General features: G+C 41.2%; 1 long non-coding RNA gene across 1 annotated transcript in view; it reads left to right on the top strand.

Moving 5' to 3' along the window:
• Nucleotides 1–19,803, top strand: part of LOC147343909 (uncharacterized) — a 45,688-nt gene extending 25,885 nt beyond the window's left edge. Inside the window, exons 3-5 of the long non-coding RNA XR_015156232.1 lie at nt 11,767–11,886; nt 14,165–14,287; nt 19,079–19,803. This is a non-coding gene — a long non-coding RNA (uncharacterized LOC147343909). The remainder of the gene's footprint in view (nt 1–11,766; nt 11,887–14,164; nt 14,288–19,078) is intronic.
• The last annotated feature ends 4,310 nt before the right edge of the window (nt 19,804–24,113 follow it).

The following is a 24,113-nucleotide window of genomic DNA, read 5'->3' as shown; positions in this document are numbered from 1 at the left end:
CATTTAGGTGTATATTAGATATATTCAGTGGTGGCTTCCCTGGTGGCTCAGACTGAAAGAGTCTGCTTGCAGTGCAGGAGACCCAAGTTCCATCCCTTGGTTGAGAACACCCCTTGGTGTAGGAAATGGCAACCTACTCCATACGCTGGCCTGGGAAATTCCATGGACAGAGGAGGCTGGCAGTCTATACTCTATGGGGTTGCATAGAATCAGACGTGACTGAGTGACTAAACAACACCAATGATAATTACTTCAAGGTCAATCCAGAGAATCCAGGATAACCTTCCCATCTCAAGATCCATAATATAATCGCATCTGCAAGGTTCCTTTCATGATATAGAGTAACATTCTCAAGTTCCAGGGATTAGGATATCTGTATCTTACACAGTCACTCACTAAGCTAAATTAAATATCCTATTACATGATGCCTGTGGGATATGCAGAGCAATGTGAATCTCTCATCTGAAACTTAAAGGCAGAAATGTACAAAAGCAGGAAGCAAGCAAACATGTTGACTGGATTTAAAAAGATACAGAAAGAAAACACAAGATGATGTCTGAAAGGAAGATAAAATTATAAGGTACTCAGGGAAGAATAAGTGTAAAAGAAAAGCAAATAAGACACATTATAAACAGACAATGGAGGAGACACAGGAGACCAGGGTTCAATCCCTGGGTCGGGAAGATCCCCTGGAGAAGGAAAATGGCAACCCAATCTAGCATTCTTGCCTGGAAAAGCCCATGGGTGGAGGAGCCTGGCAGGCTACAGTCCGTGGGATTGCAAAGAATCGGACATGACTGAACGACTTCACTATTATATAAGCAGATAAGAGAATGGAAATGAGATGACAATGTTAAAAAAGAGTCAGAGAGAAAATGGTTGAAATGGCAAAGAAGGAAAGACACCATGATATGTGCTAGAAAAAGAAGAGAAAAACATTTGAACAGAATAGATGTGCAAAATTATGACCCAAGAAAAATTCCTAGACATAATACAAAACTTGAAAGGTCTCACCAACTTGCCGTAAATGTGGATGGGCAAGAATCAGTTTTGAGGATGTGTTACTAAAATGACTGGAATTCAAAGGGAAGGAATATATCCTTGGTGTTTCCAGGCAAAAGGATGAAATAACTTAGACGGATAAGACAATTATACAGGCATCAGTCTTCAAAACAACTTACACATCAAGGCACGATGGAGCAGCAGTTCCTAAAAGCAAAGAGTCAATGAAAGCTTTCTTTATTAAGTATCAAGTTTGTTGGAAAATAATTTTTAACACTCAGAGAAGGTTACACTCATGTGTTCTCTCTGTGGAGTCTACTAGAAATGAACTTGACCCAACCAAGATGCCTGGAAAAACTTTGACCAACAGAGCAATAGTGAGTGTTTTATATATTGAATTTTACAACTGAGTCTAAAACAAAAAGTGAAAGAAGAATATGCACACATTATATGCTCTTGTAAAATAAAGAACATGACTGAAGAACAGGAGCATATGAGAGAGAGAGGAAAAAAGGGAATAAGTCATGGATTATTGTGTAGAGATACCAATGAATACTGGCCAGACAGTGATAGGTGAGTAAAAAGCACGAGAAAGGGGGATTGAGAGCACTTTAAAAAGTGTAAAAATAAAGGTATCTCTAGAACAACAGCAAAAGCAAAAACTGAAATCTTCATATTTACCAAAATAAAATTTTAAAGCAGAGAAGACATGCCAAATGCAGAAAGAAACACAGTAGATGCAATATGCACAGTGAGCATGAAACAAGATGCAGCTGAGCCCAAACACCAGTCACAGCACAGATCTATGGGCCTGGCTTGTATTCTGAAGGAAAGGCTTCCCAGGTTGGGTGAGGGACTTCCCTGGCGCTCCAGCGGTTAGCACTTTGCCTTCCTGCACCTCCAGTGCGGGAGGTGTGAGTTTGACCCCGGGTGCAGGGGCTAAGCTCCCCCGTGTCCACGCTCAAAAAATCAAAACATAAAACAGAAGCGATATCATAGCTTTAAAAATGGTCCACATCAAAAAAAAACCTTTTTAAAAAATTGGATCAGGAAGCAAAATCTACCTCAATGTGTATATAAGAGAATACCTAAAACAGTGATTCCAAAAGGCTAAAAATAAAGACAAGGACAGAGGCAAAGGAGAATTATATGAAAGTGTTGATTGCAATTCTGATAGCCAAATACAGTTGAATTCAGACCAAGAAAAAAAAATCAAGAAAGCTGTATCATGCTAAGAGCAGATGCTAGGGAGAAAACAGTGCTGTGCTATGTCTAGTTCTGTCCATAAGGTTGAGATCACAGGGGAGAAAATAGAACCCCCATTTTCCCGCATATGCAATGGTAATGATAACTTTATCACACAGACATTACTGTCTGTCTGAAACAAATACAATCAACCTCCAGATAGTGGGGAAGCCATGCCTGGTGTCACCCGAACCTCAGCAGTAAGCTGAGTGGGTGTCCATGTGCTACTTGCGCCAGCGTCCAGAGTATTCTCAAGGGCTCCTCGAGGAGTATTTACGGATGTATCATTTAAAAGTAAGAACTTCCCGACTCTTTTGGACTTCTGAGATGACTGAACTGTATTTCGTGTGTGGATCTCCACAGGAAGTAACCTGTAGACTCCTGTGGTAACACACCAAGGAATAATTGTCAGAAGTCCACCTGGCTTTTAGCAAAACCGCCCATTGCTCTTTACTCTCCTTTGGAGTAAACGTATGTTACTGAATCCTACTGAAGGAGATCAGCCCTGGGATTTCTTTGGAAGGAATGATGCTAAAGCTGAAACTCCAGTACTTTGGCCACCTCATGCGAAGAGTTGACTCACTGGAAAAGACTCTGATGCTGGGAGGGATTGGGGGCAGGAGGAGAAGGGGACAGCAGAGGATGAGATGGCTGGATGGCATCACTGACTCGATGGACTTGAGTTTGAGTGAACTCCAGGAGTTGGTGATGGACAGGGAGGCCTGGCGTGCTGTGATTCATGGGGTCGCAAAGAGTCGGACACAGCTGAGCCACTGATCTGATCTGATCTACTTGAGGTCTTGAGGCCTTATTTCTCATACTGGGATTTTTTTTTAACATTTATGGTCTCAGTTGTGGCCCAGCAGCGTCCACTGTGGAGCACTGGATTCAGAAGTTGAATCACACAAGCTTATTTGCCCCATGGTATGTGGGATCTTAGCTCCCCCACCAGGGATCTAACCTGCCTCCCCTGCCTTGGAAGGTGGATTCCTAACCACTGGCCCACCAAGGAAGTCCCTGTACTGGGATTTATTCTGATTCAACACATTTTTACTGAAGGACTACCGTGCCATGCACAAGTGTGGCCAGGGTCGTAGATACAAACGAGACACAGAGCTCTCAGGGACCTCACATGGTGGCCTGGGGTTCCCGTCTCCCCATTCTCAGGAATTCTCATACTCCTGTCCTGTAGATTCTGAAAATGACTCCTTGCCTGCCACCCAGCCTGGAGGACCTGTAAACATTAGGTGGTGGTGGTCAAAGCCTGCCCGACAGCCTATAGGACCGTCCGATGTGGGTCAATAAAGGAACCTCAACTTGACTTTCACAGACTGGATTCCGTTCCAAAGCTGTTGAGTGAAAAAGTCAGAGAGCTTTTCCTTGCTGCCAGATAAACACAACATTTCCATCTGAGCCCTAAAAAGAGGAAAGATGAAAGACAGGAAGAGTGTGAAAGATAAAATGAGAAAGAAAGGAAGAAAGAGAGGTTGCAGTGCATGTATTTATGGATTTTCAACTTACGTCACTGAAGTTGGCCTTGAATAGACCAGAGTGTACCTGCTTTTGACTTCAGCTTTTGCATTATGTATTCATGTAAAATACATTTAGCCAAGAGGAGCCTTTGAAACTGTCCTTACTATTCCATGGGGGAAACTTAAAAACTCATTCTTGCTCATACAAACTCAGACAGAGTTGTCTGAGGTCCTCTGCGATTTAATTGTTTAATCTGAACCTGACTGTCATATGTCTCTTTTCATTCCTCCATCTGATTTACTGATATGAAATTATCCCATGGTTAATATGTTTCATTAATATCTTAGGGTCCTGTATTTCCGTTTTTGTTGTGACATCATTTGTGTAAAAATGCATCAGGTAGGATCAAGTTAATCCCACCTATACTGTCTCTAATAGTTTGCCACCTACAGAATTTCCAGACGTATTTTCAGTTTGCAGAGTAAACAGAGAATTGGGAACCTCAGTCAGTCTTGACTAGAAGTTGGAACTATTCATTGCAACAGTAGAACCTGAGAGAACAGGCATTCAGAGATGTGAGTATATTTGTGAAATCTAGGGAAATGGTGTAGATGACCCTATTACAGAGCGGAAGTAGAAACACAGACCTAGAGAACATGTGTGTGGACACAGGGCAGGGGGAGGCGGGAGGGGAACTGGAGATTGCAGACCGACACGTGCACTATCGACAGGAAGTGGACACAGGGCAGGGGGAGGCGAGAGGGGAACTGGAGATTGCAGACCGACACGTGTACTATCGACAGGAAGTACAGAATCGATGACTAATGAGAGTCTACCGTGCGGAACGGGGAGCTCTCCTCAGTGTTCAGTGGGGATCCAAAAGGAAGGAAATCCAAAACAGAGGGGATATATGTGTACGTACAGCTGGTTCTCTTTGCTGTACAGCAGAAACTAACACAGCATTGTAAAGCAACTATATTCCACTGAAAATTATTTTTAAGGAAACAAAGATGTGAGCTGATTTTATGAGATTTGAGGACACTTTGAGCATATAAGTTATCAGATGTACAAAACCACCTGAATGAACTATCTATTTATGCAAACATAAAGCAAAATCCATAATAGAAAACCCAGTATTGGAGTATTTGTGACAGTAAGGCCTAATCAATGCAACAATATAGATATGAACATTAAATATATTGTAATCCTGAGTTTATTAGTTGTCTTTTCCTGTGGATGAACTGCTATACTTTTTTATCAAGAGAATGAAAATTTAATTTTTAACATTGTAAATAGTGTGATCATGTATTCGAAGAGTTTAAATAGTAAAAATGAGAATGATCCCGATTCCATTACTAGCATGACCCAGACAACAGCAAAAGAGAAGGCTAAGTGCCTGTGTTAATAGCAGGTGGAAATACAACTGGATAAGGAAGGGGAATGATCAGAACAGAGCATGTTAAATAATATGCATGGAAGAATCTGGACGTGTACTGGGTGGAGAAGTGACAGTGTCACAAGTTTGGGATAGATATGCAAGTCCTTCTAAACCAGTTAAAAGCTTTTTGATCTCCGCCAAAGATATTGATGCTCAATGAAAAGCAACCACTGAATCAATGTGACTTTCTTCACTTCCCTTATCTGACGGGCTTCCCAGGTGTCCTAGTGGTGAAGAACCCTCCCTGGCAATGCAGTAGACCTAAGAGATGTGAATTCCATCCCCGGGTCAGGAAGATCCCTTGGACAAGGAAATGGCCACCCACTCCAGTGTTCCTGCTGGAGAATCCCATGGACAGAGGAGCCTGGTGGGTTGCAGTCCATAAGGTTGAAAAGAGTCGGACACGACTGAAGCAACTTAGCAAGCGCACGTCTGTTTTGGCTTTTTCAAATTAGTAATTGGTAAATAGAACCCTGGATCTACGGTTGGATTGTGAGCCTGGATTCAACAAAAGACTACTAGGGAAAGTGAAATAGAGAAGCTTAAGACTGATGGATCTTGAAAGAAGTATGCAGCATGCCTCAAGAGTCCACATGGAGAAGTCAATGCAGGGCTCAGGCAGAGACAGCTACAGGGCTTAGGACTGTCCCTTTATTAGGGTTAGTGCATAGGGTTATTTGGGTAGCGAGGCTAAGGCTGGGTGAGTCTGTTCAAACCAAAACAGTGGAGCTTTAACAAGCTCCATGGGAGTCTTCTCTAAGAAGCATACAAGGGAGGGCCCTGGGAGAAGAGGGAGACTTGACCACAAGGGCCGTTGGCAAGGTCACATCTGAAACTTATATTTGCTTGTGACCCTGCCAGCTATTATCTAGAATGTGAAAGGATTTCAATCTGAAATGAAATGGAGAATCCCATACATTTAAGGCGGCGGGGAGCAAGGTGAGCAAAGGGGAGAATCTCAAGAACAGGGAGACTCATTTCCCCTGCCTGATCTACAGAAAACTGTAATTGATCCCCTGACCAAGGAGTATCTGCCAAGAATCCCTACCCCCTTTAAGCCAATTAACTTACCACATGGACTCTAATCTGGACATCCCACCCTCAGGCAGTCTTTGCATTCCCTGCCTGTAAATACAACTCATCCCAAACTCTCACCAGACTTGCCCATAGTTGGCTGCAGTTTGCATTTCCCAAATTATTTTATTTTTTTATCCACTCTTTTTTTTTTTCCCCTGAAAGCTCAACATTCAGAAAACAAAGATCATGGCATATGGTCCCAGCACTTCATGGCAAATAGATGGGGAAACAATGGAAACATTGACAGACTTTATTTTGGGGGGCTCCAAAATCACTGCAGATGGTGACTGCAGCCATGAAACTAAAAGATGCTTACTCCTTGAAAGGAAAGTTATGACCAACCTAGATAGCATATTCAAAAGCAGAGACATTACTTTGCCAACAAAGGTCCGTCTAGTCAAGGCTATGGTTTTTCCAGTAGTCATGTATGGATGTGAGAGGTGGACCGTAAATAAAGCTGAGCACTGAAGAACTGATGCCTTTGAACTGTGGTGTTGAAGAAGACTCTTGAGAGTCCCTTGGACTGCAAGGAGATCCAACCAGTCCATTCTAAAGGAGATCAGTCCTGGGTGTTTATTGGAAGGACTGATGTTGAAGCTGAAACTCCAATACTTTGGCCACCTCATGCGGAAGAACTGACTCATTGGAAAAGACCCTGATGCTGGGAAAGAATAAAGGTAGGAGGAGAAGGGGACAACAGAAGATGCGATGGCTGGATGGCATCACTGACTCGATGGACATGAGTTTAAGTAAACTCCAGGAGTTGGTGATGGACAGGGAGGCCTGGTGTGCTGCAGACCATGGGGATGCAAGGAGTCAGACACGACTGAGCGACTGAACTGAAGTGAACTGATTATTTTCCCATATAGGCCATTATAGAGTATTGCGTAAAGTCACCCATAGTATACAGCAGGTCCTTTTAATTTTTTGTAATAATTTTTTAATTGGTGTGAAATTGCTTTACAATTTTGTGTTGGTTTCTACCACACCACAACATGAATCAGTCATAATCATACATATACTCCTTCCCTTCTGAGCCTCCTTCCCTTCTTCTCATCCCGCCCCTCTAGGTTCCCACCAGGCTGGGCTCCCTGTGCTATTTAGCAGTTTCCCACAATCTGTGTTACACGTGGGTGTGCACATGTCATTCCCACGATCTGTGTTACATTTGTGGTGTGCACATGTCATTCCCACAATCTGTGTTACATGTGTGGTGTGCACATGTCATTCCCACGATCTGTGTTACACGTGTGGTGTGCACATGTCATTCCCACGATCTGTGTTACATGTGTGGTGTGCACATGTCATTCCCACGATCTGTGTTACATGTGTGGTGTGCACATGTCATTCCCACGATCTGTGTTACACGTGGGTGTGCACATGTCATTCCCACGATCTGTGTTACACGTGTGGTGTGCACATGTCATTCCCACGATCTGTGTTACATGTGTGGTGTGCACATGTCATTCCCACGATCTGTGTTACACGTGGGTGTGCACATGTCATTCCCACGATCTGTGTTACACGTGTGGTGTGCACATGTCATTCCCACGATCTGTGTTACATGTGTGGTGTGCACATGTCATTCCCACGATCTGTGTTACACGTGGGTGTGCACATGTCAGCTCTTTCCTCACTTCATCCTACTCTCACCCTCCCCTGCATTGTCATAAGTCTGTTCTCTGCTCGGTCCTTCAGTATCATTTTTCTAGATTCCATGTGTATGTGTTAATATATGATACTGGTTTTTCTCTTTCTACTTACTTTGTTCTGTAAAACAGGCTCTAGGTTCACCCACTTACTGGCTCAAGTCAATTCATTTTTTATGGCTGAGTAACATTCCATTGTATAAATGTACCACAACTTCCTTTCCCATTCATCTGTCAATGGACCTCTAGGCTGCTTCTGTGACCTCGATTCTAGGTATTGCTTCAGTGAACATTACGTGGGGTCCACGGGATTCAAGCTTGCCCTCGTTTACCTCTTTAGCCAGATGGACAAGGGCGCTTGCAAGAGAGGCCCCACCCTGGCAGAACACAGTGGAGGCCAAGACGGTGCCTCCAGTAAGTGAGCTGCACTCTGGACAATATTGCATCACTCTGTTTCTTATCCTATGAAAATGTGTTGCTGCATTTCCTAGTTCACAGATGCAAACTAAAATGTCTTATGAGTAAACAAAAGGAGAAGTTTTGAAAATCTCTTGGTTTCTTGGAGTGTATAGCCCTTTCTGTCATATCTTATTAAGAATCATATATTTTATAGTATCTCAAGTGATGAGCTGAATCACAGAAAAAGCAAACAAATGAAAATGTTATCCATAGCTATCAGGTACTTTGATTTGAAGAAGGTAGTTTGAAATTGGTTTCTAAATTTCTGTGAAGATTTTAATGAAACATGAGTACATGTAAAAAAAAAAATGTTGTATCCTGCTCTAAATACCCTCTAAACTCTGCTCATCAAACTGTTGATTTGGCCAATAAAGCAAAAGTAAATTTTGAAAAATTCCATTCAGTTTATAAATGTCTTACAAAATAAAACAAAAAGATTTTACCTTGTTGAATTTTCTGCAAACCTCTACACAACAGTGCTGAAGTGTGTGATTTGCTTATCTGTGAGAGTGAGGATTTTGTAATGAGAATTTTTTTAATCACTTTTCAGTTTCCTTGAAATGTGCAGAGGAACATTTAAGGTGTTTTAGACGTTATTGAAATAAAAGACGATAGCCTTTTACATGTCTAGAGGATGACTCTGTGATGTTCAGTTGCTCAGTCGTTTCTGACTCTTTCCAACCCCATGGACTGTAGCCCACCAGGCTCCTTTGTCCATGGAATTCTCCAGGCATGAATACTGGAGCTGGTTGCCCTTTCCTTCTCCAGGGGATCTTCCTGACCCAGGGATTGGTCTCCTGTGTCTGATCTCATGTGTCTACTGCATTGCAGGTGAATTCTTAACCACTGAGTCACAGGAGATATATTAAAATGTTGGGCTATTGTAAAATCATATTTCAAAAGTTTGGGACAAGAAAAATGTTCTTCAATTTAGAAATATTTACATGGAGAAACAGTGGGAAACAGTAGAAACAGTGTCAGACTTTATTTTTTGGGCTCCAAAACCACTGCAGATGGTGATTGCAGCCATGAAATTAAAAGAGACACTGATGTATAGATCAGTCTTATGGACTCTGTGGGAGAGGGAGAGGGTGGGGAGATTTGGGAGAATGGCATTGAAATATGTATAATATCATGTATGAAACGAGTCACCAGTCCAGGTTCGATGCACGATACTGGATGCTTGGGGCTGGTGCACTGGGATGACCCAGAGGGAGAGTATGGGGAGGGAGGAGGGAGGAGAGAGTAGGGTTCAGGATGAGGAACACAGGTATACCTGTGGCGGATTCATTTCGATATTTGGCAAAACTAATACAATATTGTAAAGTTTAAAAATAAAATAAAAAAAATCTGAAAAAAATAAAAAATAAAAGACGCTTACTCCTTGGAAGGAAAGTTATGACCAACCTAGATAGCATATTGAAAAGCAGAGACATTACTTTGCCAACAAAGGTCCATCTAGTCAAGGCTATGGTTTTTCCTGTGGTCGGGTATGGATGTGAGAGTTGGACTGTGAAGAAGGCTGAGAGCCAAAGAATTGATGCTTTTGAACTGTGGTGTTGGAGAAGACTCTTGAGAGTCCCTTGGACTGCAAGGAGATCCAACCAGACCATTCTAAAGATCAGTCCTGGGATTTCTTTGGAAGGAATGATGCTAAAGCTGAAACTCCAGTACTTTGGCCACCTCATGCGAAGAGTTGACTCACTGGAAAAGACTCTGATGCTGGGAGATTGGGGGCAGGAGGAAAAGGGGACGACAGGGTGAGATGGCTGGATGGCATCACCGACTCGATGGACATGGGTTTGAGTGAACTCTGGGAGTTGGTGATGGACAGGGAGGCCTGGTGTGCTGCAGTTCATGGGGTTGCAAAGAGTCGGACATGACTGAGCAACTGAACTGAATTGAACTGAACTGAACATGCAGGATAAAAAATGGGAAAAGAATTACAATAAAACAGAAACTTGTGTGCTGCTTCTCTTAAACTGTTTAATGATCTTAAAGGGGCCATGATGAGTCAGGAAAAGGATGACCTGACTGCTCCTGAGTTATTTGATACTATGTGTGGGTTGCAACAAAAATTCATATAATGAAACACACGACACATTTACTGGAAATTCAAAAGTACGTCTACAGAAAAGGGAAGCCGAGTTTAATAGGACTTTCTCAACATCTTTACAAAAACTGTAATTTAAAATTTGGAATCCAATTTTGATTTTACAAGTTCAAATTATCTCTGGGTATTAAAACCATTTTCCTGTAGGAATATAACTTATGAAATCCATTGAACTTCTGAATGCTTAAGAATGATGGGTATTTTAGACATGGCTAATCTATATAAAAGCTTTATAGATGAAAATGACCTGAATGGCAAGCTGTTCATCTGCCAAAACAAGCATATAGATACAATGTGGATGACTTTATTGTGCTTTTTATTGTAGTCACTATAAAAGGCATGTAGCTGCATCTCCTTCTTCGTTTAATTTGCAGTTCATTAATGATGTACGATGTTAGCATCTTTCTCTCATGTTTATTTGCCATCTGTGCATTTTCTTTGTTGAGCTTCAAACATTTTTCACATTTTATAATTGGGCTTTTTGTTCTTTTTTATTGAAGTATTTTGTTTTTGGTTTTATAGATTAATTTTTAAAGCACTTAAGACAATTTAAATATAAGTTTACACAGAGTTACCCTCAACGTCTGCGATGATGCAGAAACACATTCTTTCTTCCAGACACTCGCCAGCATCTTCCAAGTTTTCTCTTAGTGAAGAAAAAGGGTCTGATGTTTCATTCATATGCATCCTTTATCGACCAAATAATCTGCAATGTTGATGCAGCAGGAGTTGACACCCTTGTCTTCTTCCTGGTCTTAAAGGAAAAGTTTAAACCTTTCACCACGGAGTATGGTGTTAGCTGTCGTTTGTCATGTGTGGCCTTTATCACGTTGAGATGTGTTCTCTCTACACCCACTTCGCTGAGTTTGTTTCTTTACTGTTGAGTTTTGACTTCTTCATATACTTTCCATGCAAGTCCTTTGTCTGACATGATTTTAGCAAATGTCTTTTCTCAATCAGTAACTTATCTTTTCATTCTCTTAATAGTGCCTTCCTAGCATTTTTAATTTCAATGATATTCCACTTATCAATTTTTTTTGATTGATTGTGCTTTTGGTGTTATATCTGAAAAAACTCCAGGAGCTTATAACTCTTCAGCTGGTCAGTGCTGAACCTCCAGCAATTATTACTTGAGTATTCCTTCTGGTACTCAGTTCAATCATGTGCTTTTGCTCCAAGTAAGCTGTGAATCCCTTTAGTCAACTGTCTCGTCAATGTTAGGGTAGGGTCTTGATCTATAACCTCAATTCTTTGATAGATCAAGGAATAGTTGGTGATTTTCAGTTTGTTTACCTTTTTTCCAATTTTAGGGACAGGATTCATAGCTTCCAACCCCTTTACATGTCAGACCAGAAGCCAGGAGTCCCTGGGTGACATTATTGGAAAATTGAAAATTAATTCCTACAACTTGCAAAGGACTGCCATTGCTGGTAAGTAAAACCCTAAGTACTCCATGCTCTTATACTTCTGTTGAAAGCCTGTTTAGTTTGATGTTACCATATTAGACTAGCACCAAGAATCAATGTAGTATAGCTTTGATAAGAACAAAATTTCAAGTCAAAGTGAATTTCATCTTTAACTGTGTTCAATTTTGCCACTACATAAAAGAATAAAAAGATATCCTAAAGGCAAAATGAAGTTCAGAGAAGTATATTGAAAAGAAACAGAAAGATTAAAAGTATCCTATTCTATTGTGGAAAAAAAAACACCATTGTTATTTTAAATAAAATGTAGGTAATATTCAGAGAAGGCAATGACACCCCACTCCAGTACTCTTGCCTGGAGAATCCCATGGATGGAGGAGCCTGGTAGGCTGCAGTCCATGGGGTTGCACAGAGTCGGACGCGACTGAGCGACTTCCCTTTCACTTTTCACTTTCATGCATTGGAGAAGGAAATGGCAACCTACTCCAGTGTTCTTGCCTGGAGAATCCCAGGGATGGGGAAGCCTGGTGGGCTGCTGTCTATGGGGTCGCAGAGAGTCGGACACGACTGAAGTGACTTAGCAGCAGTAGGTAATATTTGTTTAACTCTGTCCATTATGTTGATGTTCACCTTTAAAAATACTTAAATTTATGTACCTCTAGAATATACAATAATGGGACCTGAAAAATAAAGAATTTTTAAAGTTAAACCGCAAAATCAAAGGACAAAAAGGAACGTAAAATTACTGCTATATTTTTCACACATGTTGCCTTTTATTAGTCCTACTGTTAGTTACTATTAATTGTCACTGTTACTAGTCCTACTGTTGTGCTTAAATAACAGCTGTATGTAACAGGAGACTCCCAGGTGGAGCCAGTGATAAGAAAACCCACTTGCCAATGCAGGAGACGTGGGCTTGATCCCTGCGCCAGGAAACACCCTGCAGGAGGGCATGGCCACCCACTCCAGAATTCTTGCCTGGAGAATCCCACAGACAGAGGAACCTTGTGGGCTACAGTCCATATGGTCACAAAGAGTCGGACACAGCAGAGAATAACAACAATAAAAAACAATTTAGACAACAAAAAGGAATACAGAATTTCAAGCATCTGTTTTTCATATTTTTGTGTTAAAATAATAACTCATAATTTAATATGTGGACAATTATTTCATATATTCTATTATAATAATATTTTTGTCTGATATGGCTTTGTGCTGAGCTGCCTTTCTAAAATTCGGTCACCCTATTTAACCTTCACGCTAAGAAGTATAGGCTTTCTCACGGAAACTTGGGAGCTCGAGGCAATGGCCGAGGCGCCAGCAAGGAAGCAGGTATAACAGAAGCCATGATGAAATCCCAAGAGCTATCCAAGCCCACAAAGTATCTGCCACTCATTCTTTAATAAAATCCATCCAATATTGCCAGCCTTCTGTGAGACCACAGGGAATAGAGGGAAGGGATTTATACACAAGATTGAAAATGGGTGGACAAGAGAATATAAACTCTGTCCACCAGCAGTACTCCAGGATGAAAATGTACGAGAAGTACGTGAAATCTCGGTGCTCACCTGGAGGTTGATCAAAGGTGAGGCACAGCATTTACAGCATCACCCCACTGCAACCACAGGAGAGGGCTTCTATGTAGCTAGGGCGGCAGAAACAGCAATAGTTTAAAAACGACCTGTGAGCATGGAAGACTTCTACAGACACCTAGATCTGTTGGAAGAAATAAGAAAGCTTGAAGAACTTGCATAGATGGAGGCAAGGTATAATGACAGAGAATACATTGCTATAAAGATGGTGGGCTGCAAGCTAGCAATGATACTTGTATTAATTTGATCTTATTTGCACATAAGGAGGAGGAAGCTTGGTGACATTCAGGTGTCTGTATCTGTAAGGCTACCCTTGTTAATTGTATATCCTTATAGTGAAATTCAAATCCTTATAGTGAAAAAATATTGCATCTTCCTCCCTAGCATTCTTTCTCTTTTTTTAAAATATAACATAAATTTATTTATTTTAATTGGAAGCTACTTACTTTACAATATTGTATTGGTTTTGCCATACATTGACATGAATCCGCCTCAGGTGCACATGTGTTCCCCATACTGAACCCCCATCCCACTTCCCTCCCCATCGCATCCCTCTGGGTCATCCCAGTGCACCAGCCCCGAGCATCTTGTATCATGCATCGAACCTGGACTGGCGATTCATTTCACATATGATAATATACATGTTTCAGTGCCATTCTCTCAAATCATCCCACCCTTGCCCTCTCCCACAGAGTCCAAAAGACTGTCCTATACATTCGACGCCTTCATCTCCCTGTGTGAGTCACCCTGTCCATGTGGTCTGAGTGAAACGGAGTGTGCTGGGGCTGCGGCAGTTGGCATGTGATGCAGTACAGGTGAGCACAGCATCCAGGGTCTGCTCACAGGGACTGTCACGGGGCAGTTGACTCATAAAGGCCAACACAGTTCAGTTCAGTTCAGTCACTCAGTCGTGTCTGACTTTTTGCGATCCCATGGACTGCAGCACACCAGGCTTCCCTGTCCATCACATCTCCCGGAGCTTCCTCAAACCCATGTCCATCCAGTCAGTGATGCCATCCAACCACCTAATCCTCTGTCGTCCCCTTCTCCTCTCGCCTTCAATCTTTCCCAGCATCAGGGTCTTTTCCAATGAGTCAGTTCTTTGCATCAGGTGGCCAAAGTATTGGAGTTTCAGCTTCAGCATCAGTCCTTCCAATGAACACCCAGGACTGATCTCCTTCAGGATGGACTGGTTGGATCTACTTGCAGTCCAAGGGACTCTCAGGAGTCTTCTCCAACACCACAGTTCAAAAGCATCAACTCTTCAGTGCTCAGCTTTCTTGTTATGACCAACCTAGACAGCATATTAAAAAGCAGAGACATTACTTTGTCAACAAAGGTCCGTCAAGTCAAGGCTATGGTTTTTCCAGTAGTCATGTATGGATGTGAGAGTTGGAATATAAAGAAAGCTGAGCCCTGAAGAATTGATGCTTTTGAACTGTGGTGTTGGAGAAGACTCTTGAGAGTCCCTTGGACTGCAAGGAGATCCAACCAGTCCATTCTGAAGGAGATCAGCCCTGGGATTTCTTTGGAAGGAATGATGCTAAAGCTGAAACTCCAGTATTTTGGTCACCTCATGTGAAGTGTTGACTCATTGGAAAAGACTCTAATGCTGGGAGGGACTAGGGGCAAGAGGAGAAGGGGACGACAGAGGATGAGATGGCTGGATGGCATCACTGACTTGATGGACGTGAGCCTGAGTGAACTCCAGGAGTTGGTGATGGACAGGGAGGCCTGGCGTGCTGCGATTCATGGGGTCGCAAAGAGTCGGACACGACTGAGCGACTGATCTGATCTGATTATTTTGTTAAGAATTTTTATATCTCTGTTCAAGAGGGATATTGGGTTGTGTTTTAACTTATCTATTTTTTTTTATTGCTATCTTTGTTTTTGTTATCAGGGTTACTAACTTCACAAAATAAACTGGGAAATTTTCTCTTCATCTTACTATCTTTTTGGAAGAGATTATGAATTGTTAATTCTTTAAACATTAGATAGAATTCTTCAGTGAAACCATCTGGACTTGGAGACAATTTTAGGGATGTTATTAATTATAAATTTAATTTACTAAATAGTTTCAGGGTATTTCAAATTATTTATTTCATGTTGTAGGAGTTGTAGATTTTGTGATTTTTGAGACATTGGTATATTTGTTTAAGTTGTCAAATTTATGGGTGTATAATTGTTACTAGTATAACTTTATTATCCATGGAAGTCTGTACCATCTATAGTGATATTTTCTATCTCATTTCTAATATTAGTAATCTGTGCTTTCTTTCTCTCTCTCTCTTTTTGTCAGTCTTACTAGAGAGTTGATAGTTTTATTATTTAAAAGAGAATAACTTTGTTTCATTGATTTTATCTGCTGTTCTTGCTTGTTTTCAGTTTCATTGATTTTATGTTATCTTTATTATTTTCTTCTTTATAATCACTTTGGAATTATTGTGCCCCTTTTTTCTAAGTCCTTGAGATCTGAGATATATTAATGATTGGATGCTTCTCCTCTTATATAATGTAATATTCAACACTGTAAATTTCCCTCTCAAAACTGCTACAGTTGTATCCACAAATTTCATGCTATAGTTTTATTTTTATTCAAGTTCAGTGTATCTTTAATTTCTTTTGAAGCTTCCTCTTTAACTCAAGAGTCATTTAGAAATGTTTTACTTGGTTTCCAACTTTTCAGAGATTTCCCACTTATATTTCTGTTATTGCTTCTGGCTTGATCCCAGTGTGCTCAAAAAACGTAATTTGTGTAAGTCTTTTCAATTTGCTTCTGATGCACGAGGCAGCCTGTCTTAGTACATGTCCCGTGGGCCCTTGGAAAGAACGTATATTCTGTTGTTGAGTAGAATCTTTTAGCAAATGTAACTGAGACCCTTTTGGTTGATGGTTTTCAGTTCTTTAATACCTAGCTGATTATCTCTATAGTTGTTCTGTCAGTTGTGAGAATGGTGCTAAATCTGTACTTAAATTTTGAGATTTTTCTGTCTTCCTTCCTGCTTTTGTCAGTTCCTGCTTCACACATTTGACAGTTCAGCTGTTTGCTGCATGCACATTTAGTATTGCAGCATGGTGGACTTGCCTTTTATCATTGAATACTAAGATTCTATTTCTCTGGTTATGTTCTTTGCTGTAAAGACTACATAATTTAATATTAATATACTCACTATTTCTTTCCTTTGAAAAATCTTGGCATCTGATATACTATCCTCCAGCATTTTATTTTTAACCTACCTCTGGTTGAGATGAGTTTCTTATAGACAGCATATGGTTGGTTCGTGTCATCTTTTAAATATATTAGGAGATTGTTTTTCCTTTTCTGGAAATGTCCCCATCACCATGACAGACCAGCTAAGTTGGTGAGATGTTGGTTTCAAAGTCACTTTTGTGATTTATCAGCGTTAGGTTTGGCAAGGACACACACTTATCTCCTCCTGTGAAGATACTCTCACAGCTGTTAGTTGGAAGCGTGAAATCATATTCCTTTGCATGCGTGCACACTAAGTCGCTTCAGTCATGTCTGACTCTTTGGACCATGGCCCACCAGCCTCCTCTGTCCATGGGGATTCTCCAGGCAAGCACCCTGGAGGGGACTGCTGTGCCCTTCTCCAGGGATCTTCCCAACCCAGGGAACTCTCTTACGTGGCTCACGTCCAACCTGCTTTGGCAGTGGGTTCTTTACCTCTAGTGCCACCTGGGAAGCCAAATATTTCTTTGCTTGGTCCTTATTGCCCTCTGATTTCTTCCAACTTCTAGACCATGGTGGCTCAGATTTGGAAGAAGAAACCTCTAACATTATAAGAAACTTACATAACTCATTACTAAGAAATATAAACCATAGAAAAATGCAGCTACAGTTTCTCTTCACTCTGTGAGCATTGGTTGGCTTAAAAAAGTTCCCTGGGTTTTCCTATAAGATGTTTTGGAAAAATCCAAGTGAACTTTTGGCCAACTCAGTACAGGCCTGATGTGTGTCAGTCCCATCCAAGTCCCAGGGCCTTTGCACACGTGGCTCCTGGGAGCTTCTCCTTTTTATTATTTACATGCAGACTGACTCATTTAATTCACTGCCACACAGAAGTGTCACCTCCTCTGGCTCTTTCCTCAATATTTCCGTCTGTAAGATACCCCTCCTTTCTATTCTCTTGGACTATGTCATTTCTTTTTTAATTTTTTATTTTTTTAACACCAAAGCATTTTGTATTGGGGTGTAGCCAATCAGCAATGCTCTGATAGCTTCAGGTGGACCATGCAGGGACACAGCCATACATATGCATGGATGATGTCATTTGTCTTCATCGTATGATTGTTGCCAAGCCAGGCTGTGAAAGAACTCACAGAAGTGTTAACCAGAGAAGAGAAGAAAGTTTTTATTCACTTTACAAGAGAGGAAAGGGGCCAGACCCATGGAGTGGCGTGGGCCCCAAGGGTGATGGTTTGAGCCTTTTGTTGAGCTCTAACAGGCCTGGAAAATCCCATGGATGGAGGAGTCTGGTGGGCTGCAGTCCATGGGGTCACCAAGAGTCAGACATGACTGAGCACTTTCACTTTTCACTTTCATGCATTGGAGGAGGAAATGGCAACCCACTCCAGTGTTCTTGCCTGGAGAATCCCAAGGACGGGGGAGCCTGGTGGGCTGCCGTCTATGGGGTCTCACAGAGTCGGACACAACTGAAGCGACTTAGCAGTAGCAGCAGCAGCAATGGGCGAGCTGCAGGAAACAGTAGGGTGAGCTCAGGTCTGCTCTGGCCCCCAGCAGTATCCGGGTGGGTGCATCTCTGTGAGGTGTGGTTTTTCTGAGAATAGACTTACTGACCTCAGAAAGGTCCAGTTCTGAGTGGCTACTGACAGGCGTTATTCCATTTTGAACCGTGTTAGGTGGGTTTGCAACGATTGCTACCTGGCATCCTAGCTCATCAATCTGTTGGTTTATTTCCCCTCTTTCTGCCCCCCTCTAAAATATAAGGTCTGCTGGAGGATGGGGTGTGTCTGCCTTGATCCCCATGATGTCATCAATGCCTCAAAACAGTATCTGACTCAGAAGAGTCACTTAAGTATTTGTCAGAATGTGGCCAGAAAGGGGATTCAAAATCCCTCTTTGCTTCTCTAGAACCTTTCAGCGCATGTGTTTGAATTTATTTGATTTATTACATTTTGCTCAAAATACGTGATTGTGGAAATAACTTATCATTCTTTTGGAGGAAAAGTCATGTTTTGGCCCTTGAGGTTTACTTTCAGAACAATCTAATCAGTTCTATTCAGTTCAGTTCAGTTGCTCAGTCAAGTCCGACTCTTTGCGACCCCATGAACGGCAGCATGCTAGGCCTCCCTGTCCATCACCACCCCGGAGTCCCCCCAAACCCGTGTCCTTTGAGTCGGTGATGCTATATACAGCAGAAATTCCTCTGGACTTGTATTAAGAGATTTGGACCATTCCTTAGGTAGAGTAATGATTAAATGAATTTTCCCCAACTGTTTTTTTTCTTTAAAATTCTTTTGACCAGTTGCCATAAAGCGTGGGGGGTCAGGGGGAAAGATTAGCAAAAGGGATAACTGCTTTTATCCCACAGGTTTTCCCAGGAGTCATAATATATTCTTTTCAGTAACAGGCTATTGTACGAACATTCTGGAGCTGTGAGCATTCACTTGGTGACGTTGACGGTCTTGTGAGGTAACTGGAAGGCATTTCCTCACACCGTGTAAACATGAAACCTTGCAATAAACCAAATCCCTGGTGGCTCAGCAGTAAAGAACCCGCCTGCAATGCAGGAGACATGGCTTCCCTGGGTTGGGAATAGCCTATGGAGAAGGAAATGGCAACCTGTTCCAGGACTTTTGCCTGGAGAATCACATGGACAGCCCGTGGGGTCGAAAAAGAGTAGGACACAACTTAGCAACTAAACAAAGTAATAATCTGCATCTACTAATCAAACGTCTATGTAGCTGTTGTTAGGAGGAAAGAAATAATTCAGTTTTTAAAATTATTTTTTGTTATTAGTTCTTTTAATGTGAAGCATATGAATGTGTTTCATTATGTATAAAATATATATTTCTATCAGACAGCAAAATTCAGCCTTTATTATATGAAGATCCTAAATGTTCTCTAAACAGTTTTAATATATACATATTAGGTACTAAAATGTAATTTAGTATATGATGATTTTGCTGTCCTCACTGAAGAACTGTGGTTTTCAATGTGATAGACTTCAGACAAGTTTGTGAATCTTCCACTCATTTGGTTTTGAGACTTTGGGCATGCTAAAAAACTTCTTTATGATTTCAGGGATTATTTTTCATGTATGAAATTAATAAAAGAATCTCTATCATAGCTCTGAGAATTAGAAATATCTATAAAACCTATATAAAAGTCTTTAATACACCAAAAATAAATGTAAATATTATGATTTTTAAAGAAAATTTAATTATACAATTACATATTTATTGCTATGCATCTCTAACTTTTTAATGTAAATAAAATCATAATTAGCAAAATTGATTATTTGCCAAAGAAAGCATATTGTTGTTTTGGGAAGCATATTCCCTGGGATATGCTATTTGCTTTGGGATGTTAAAAATATTTGACAGTTAGCTATGATGATGTAAATTACTTCTTTGTAATAGTACTGGGTGGCACAACAAAGGATTTTGCCCAAGAATGGGGGAAGGACTTGGTGGAAAAACAAAAACAAAACACAAAAACAGGTAAGAAAATATTAAAATTTTATATTTAATTTTCTTTTAAGTTTTTAAGTCCTATACTTTTAAGGACACAGAAAACTCCAGGACTGAGTGACTGTTCAGTTCAGTCGCTCAGTCATGTCCAACCCTTTGTGACCCCATGGACTGCAGCACACCAGGCCTCCCTGCCCATCACCAACTCCCAGAGTTCACTCAAACTCATGTCCATCGAGTCGGTGATGCCATCCAGCCATCTCATCCTCTGTCATCACCTTCTCCTCCTGCCCCCAAACCCTCCCAGCATCAGAGTCTTTTCCAATGAGTCAACTCTTTGCATGAGGTGGCCAAAGTATTGGAGTTTCAGCTTCAGCATCAGTCCTTCCAATGAACACCCAGGACTGATCTCCTTCAGAATGGACTGGTTGGATCTCCTTGCAGTCCAAGGGACTCTCAAGAGTCTTCTCCAACAGCACAGTTCAAAAGCATCAATTCTTCGGCGCTCAGCTTTCTTTATAGTCCAACTCTCACATCCATACATGACTACTGGAAACACCATAGCCTTGATTAGACAGACCTTTGTTGGCAAAGTAATGTCTCTGCTTTTGAATATGCTATCTAGGTTGGTCATAACTTTCCTTCCAAGGAGTAAGAGTCTTTTAATTTCATAGCTGCAGTCACCATCTGCAGTGATTTTGGAGCCCCCCAAAATAAAGTCTGTCACTGTTTCCATTGTTTCCCCATCTACTTGCTATGAAGTGAATGCCTGAGAGTTTATTTAACACATCGCCATAGCAACTTATTGAATGAAGGCTGTGCCCTAAAGAAAGAAGTGACAACTTTCTACCTTCTACTAATGGGTGGATTCAGGTAGGGATGAGACAGTTCCCAAAGCTTTATGAGTCAGTGAAGCACATGTTGTACAAATCCTTACTGCAAGACTTTACATCTGTTTGTGAAGTTGGCGGCAGTAACTGAGACATATCAAGTCCCCATTATGGGCCAGTTATTTGCTGTGGGATTTGCACCGAGAGTTTATCCTACACACAACTCTGTCAGGTAAGTCTTAAAATCTGGTTTGGATTTTCTTATTTAAAAATATTTTATTATGAAAAATGTCAAATGCAAACAAGATAGAACAGTATAATAAACTCTCAGGAATCCATCGCTTTTATTAACTTAGAGCCAATATATTTTTTTCATCCATAGACCCACATACTTAAACTTCTCACATTATTTTGAAGAAAATCTCAACTATCTTATCATTTCAGTCACAAATTTTTACTTTGTATATCTAAAAAAAAAATCGTGTCTATGTTAACAATACAATCACAATTGTACTACTGCTCCTGATAACTGGTTACCTGTAATGCTTTAATATCACAAATATCCCTTCAACAAATATCCAAGTTTCTCAGGACAGATGTGGAAGACAAAAGAGAAGAAAACAAATAGAAAGTAATAGAAAATAAGTAAGAAATTAATAAATGTAAACAGAATATTATAGTCACTTTAAATGTAAATAGTCCACTCAAAAAAGCAGAGAATGTAGGCTTGGGTAAAAGGATAATATTCACTGCTGTATACAAAATAGTTAACCAATAAGGACCTACTGTGTGGCACAGGGAACCTACTGTGTAGCATAGAGCAGTATTCTGTAATAACCTATATGGGAAAAGAATCTGAAAAAGAACAGATGTATGTAGACGTGTCACTGAATCACTTTGCTGTGCTCCTGAAACTAACACAACATTGGTAATCAGCTATACGTCAATATAAAATAAAAAGTTTTAAAAAAGAAAATAAAATGGAGTGTGGGTGGATGACTGGGAGGTGGTGAGAAATGAATCATGAAGCCAGATAATCTTTTGAATTTTACACTGATTCCCACGGAGAAGGGGTCTCATGAGAGCCACTGTTTCAGGTGTGTGCCTACAGACAGTTACACCTGTGCAGCACAGCTCTGTGAAGATCTGGATTTCCCATCCTAGCAAAGTGAAGTCGCTCAGTCATTTCTGACTCTTTGTGACCCCAAGGACTGCAGCACACCAGGTCTCCCTGTCCATCACCAGCTCCCGAGTTTACCCAAACTCATGTGCATCGAGTTGGTGATGCCATCCAGCCACCTCATCCTCTGTCGTCCCCTTCTCCTCCTGCCTTCAATCTTTCCCCGCTTCAGGGTCTTTTCAAGTGAGTCAGCTCTTCCCATCAGATGGCCAAAGGATTGGAGTTTCAGCTTCAGAATCAGTCCTTCCAATGAATATTCAGGACTGATCTCCTTTAGGATGGACTTGTTGGATCTCCTTGCAGTTCAAGGGACTCTCAAGAGTCTTCTCCAACACCACAGTTCCAAAGCATCGATTCTTCAGTGCTCAGCTTTCTTTATAGTCCAACTCTCACATCCATACATGACTCCTAGCAAACTCTACTGTTAAAGTGCTTGATACGCCCTGCAGCTGAGCCCTGACTCAAAGGTTGAGAGAAAAATGGAGTGAATGCCACCAACACTCCTGAAACGCTGCCTTGGTAACTGTCCCATTCCCTGCACGTTCCCCCCACTGGAGGGCCTGGGATGACACAGGGCTGCAATGGCCTGGAAGGAGAAGTGGGCGACAGGCTTTTTGGAGGGGCTTCCCAGGTGGCTCAGTGGTAACGTTCTGCCTGCCAGTGTAGGAGATGGGTTCCATCCCTGGGTCAGGAAGATCCCCTGGGGGAGAAAATACCAGCCCACTCCAGTATTATTCCCTGGACAATTCGACAGTGGACCCTGGTGGCCCCCAGTCCACAGGGTCACAAAGAGTCAGTGGGACATGACTTAGTGATTGAGCACACAGGAAACTGAGAAAAGTAAAACCAAGAGGAATGCATTTGCTGTTTAGATGTTTAACTTCAAGCCCATTTTGTGAATAATTCTTCAGTCTTCTTTAAATAAACAGCAAGGCTCTTGCAAATAAATAAATAATAGAACAATGCTCAAGTATATGCTGCCTGGGCCTCCCAGGTGGCACCAGTGGTAAAGAATCTGCCTACCAGTGCAGGAGACGCTGGAGACACAGGTTGGATCCCTGGGTTGGATGATCCCTGTGGTGGAAGGCATGGCAACCTATTCCAGTGTTCTTGCCTGGAGAATCTCATGGACAGAGGAACCTGGCGGGCTACAGTCCATAGGGTCTCAAAGAATTGGACACAACTGAAGCGACTTAGCATGCACATAAGTATGCTGCCTATTAAAGACTCACTTTAAAAGTAAAAACACAAATAAACTAAAAGTAAAAGATGGTAATTGCACACTAATAATAATAATAATAAAGTGAGTGGCCATATTAATAACAAGCAAAGCAGATCTTAGAGCAAAGAACATTACTTGGATAAAGAGTAATTTCAAGATCACAGGGTCAGTTCTTCAAGTGGATGTAACAATCCTAAATGTTTCTTTACTTTACAATAGATCTTAAAAATAGATAAAGCAAAAACGAATAAACTGAGAAAAGAAACAAGCACATCCATCATTATCATCAGAGATTTTAGCAAGTCTCTTTCAATAATTAATATAAGGAAACAGAAACTCAGTAAAGACACAGAGCAGTTGAGCAAGACTATCAATTAGCTTGCCCTAAATTGACATTTATTGAACACTCCAGCTAAAACCAGCAGCATACATATTCTTTTCAAGCCTGCCACACGCCAGGCTTCCCTGACCTTCACGCTCTCCTGGGGTTTGCTCAAACTCATATCCATTGAGCTGGTGATGCCACACAACCATTTCATCCTCTGTTGCCCCCTTCTCCACCATCACAATGTATGGCATACAGTTAATAGAATTCTGAAAGAGAGAGGAAAAGCACTAAATGCTCACATTAGGAAAAAAAAAAGAAAGCAAGATAAAAAGTCTCAAAGAACTCAGCTTCCAATTTAAAGAGAAAACAAAAGAGGGAAACAAAAAAAGGTCAGAGTAGAAATAAA

Source organism: Bos grunniens, chromosome 27, assembly GCF_055505025.1.
Source record: "Bos grunniens cultivar Pamir isolate PY7600 chromosome 27, Bosgru_T2T1.0, whole genome shotgun sequence".
NCBI lineage: Eukaryota > Metazoa > Chordata > Mammalia > Artiodactyla > Bovidae > Bos > Bos grunniens.
This window is presented reverse-complemented; position numbering and strand designations above follow the sequence as displayed.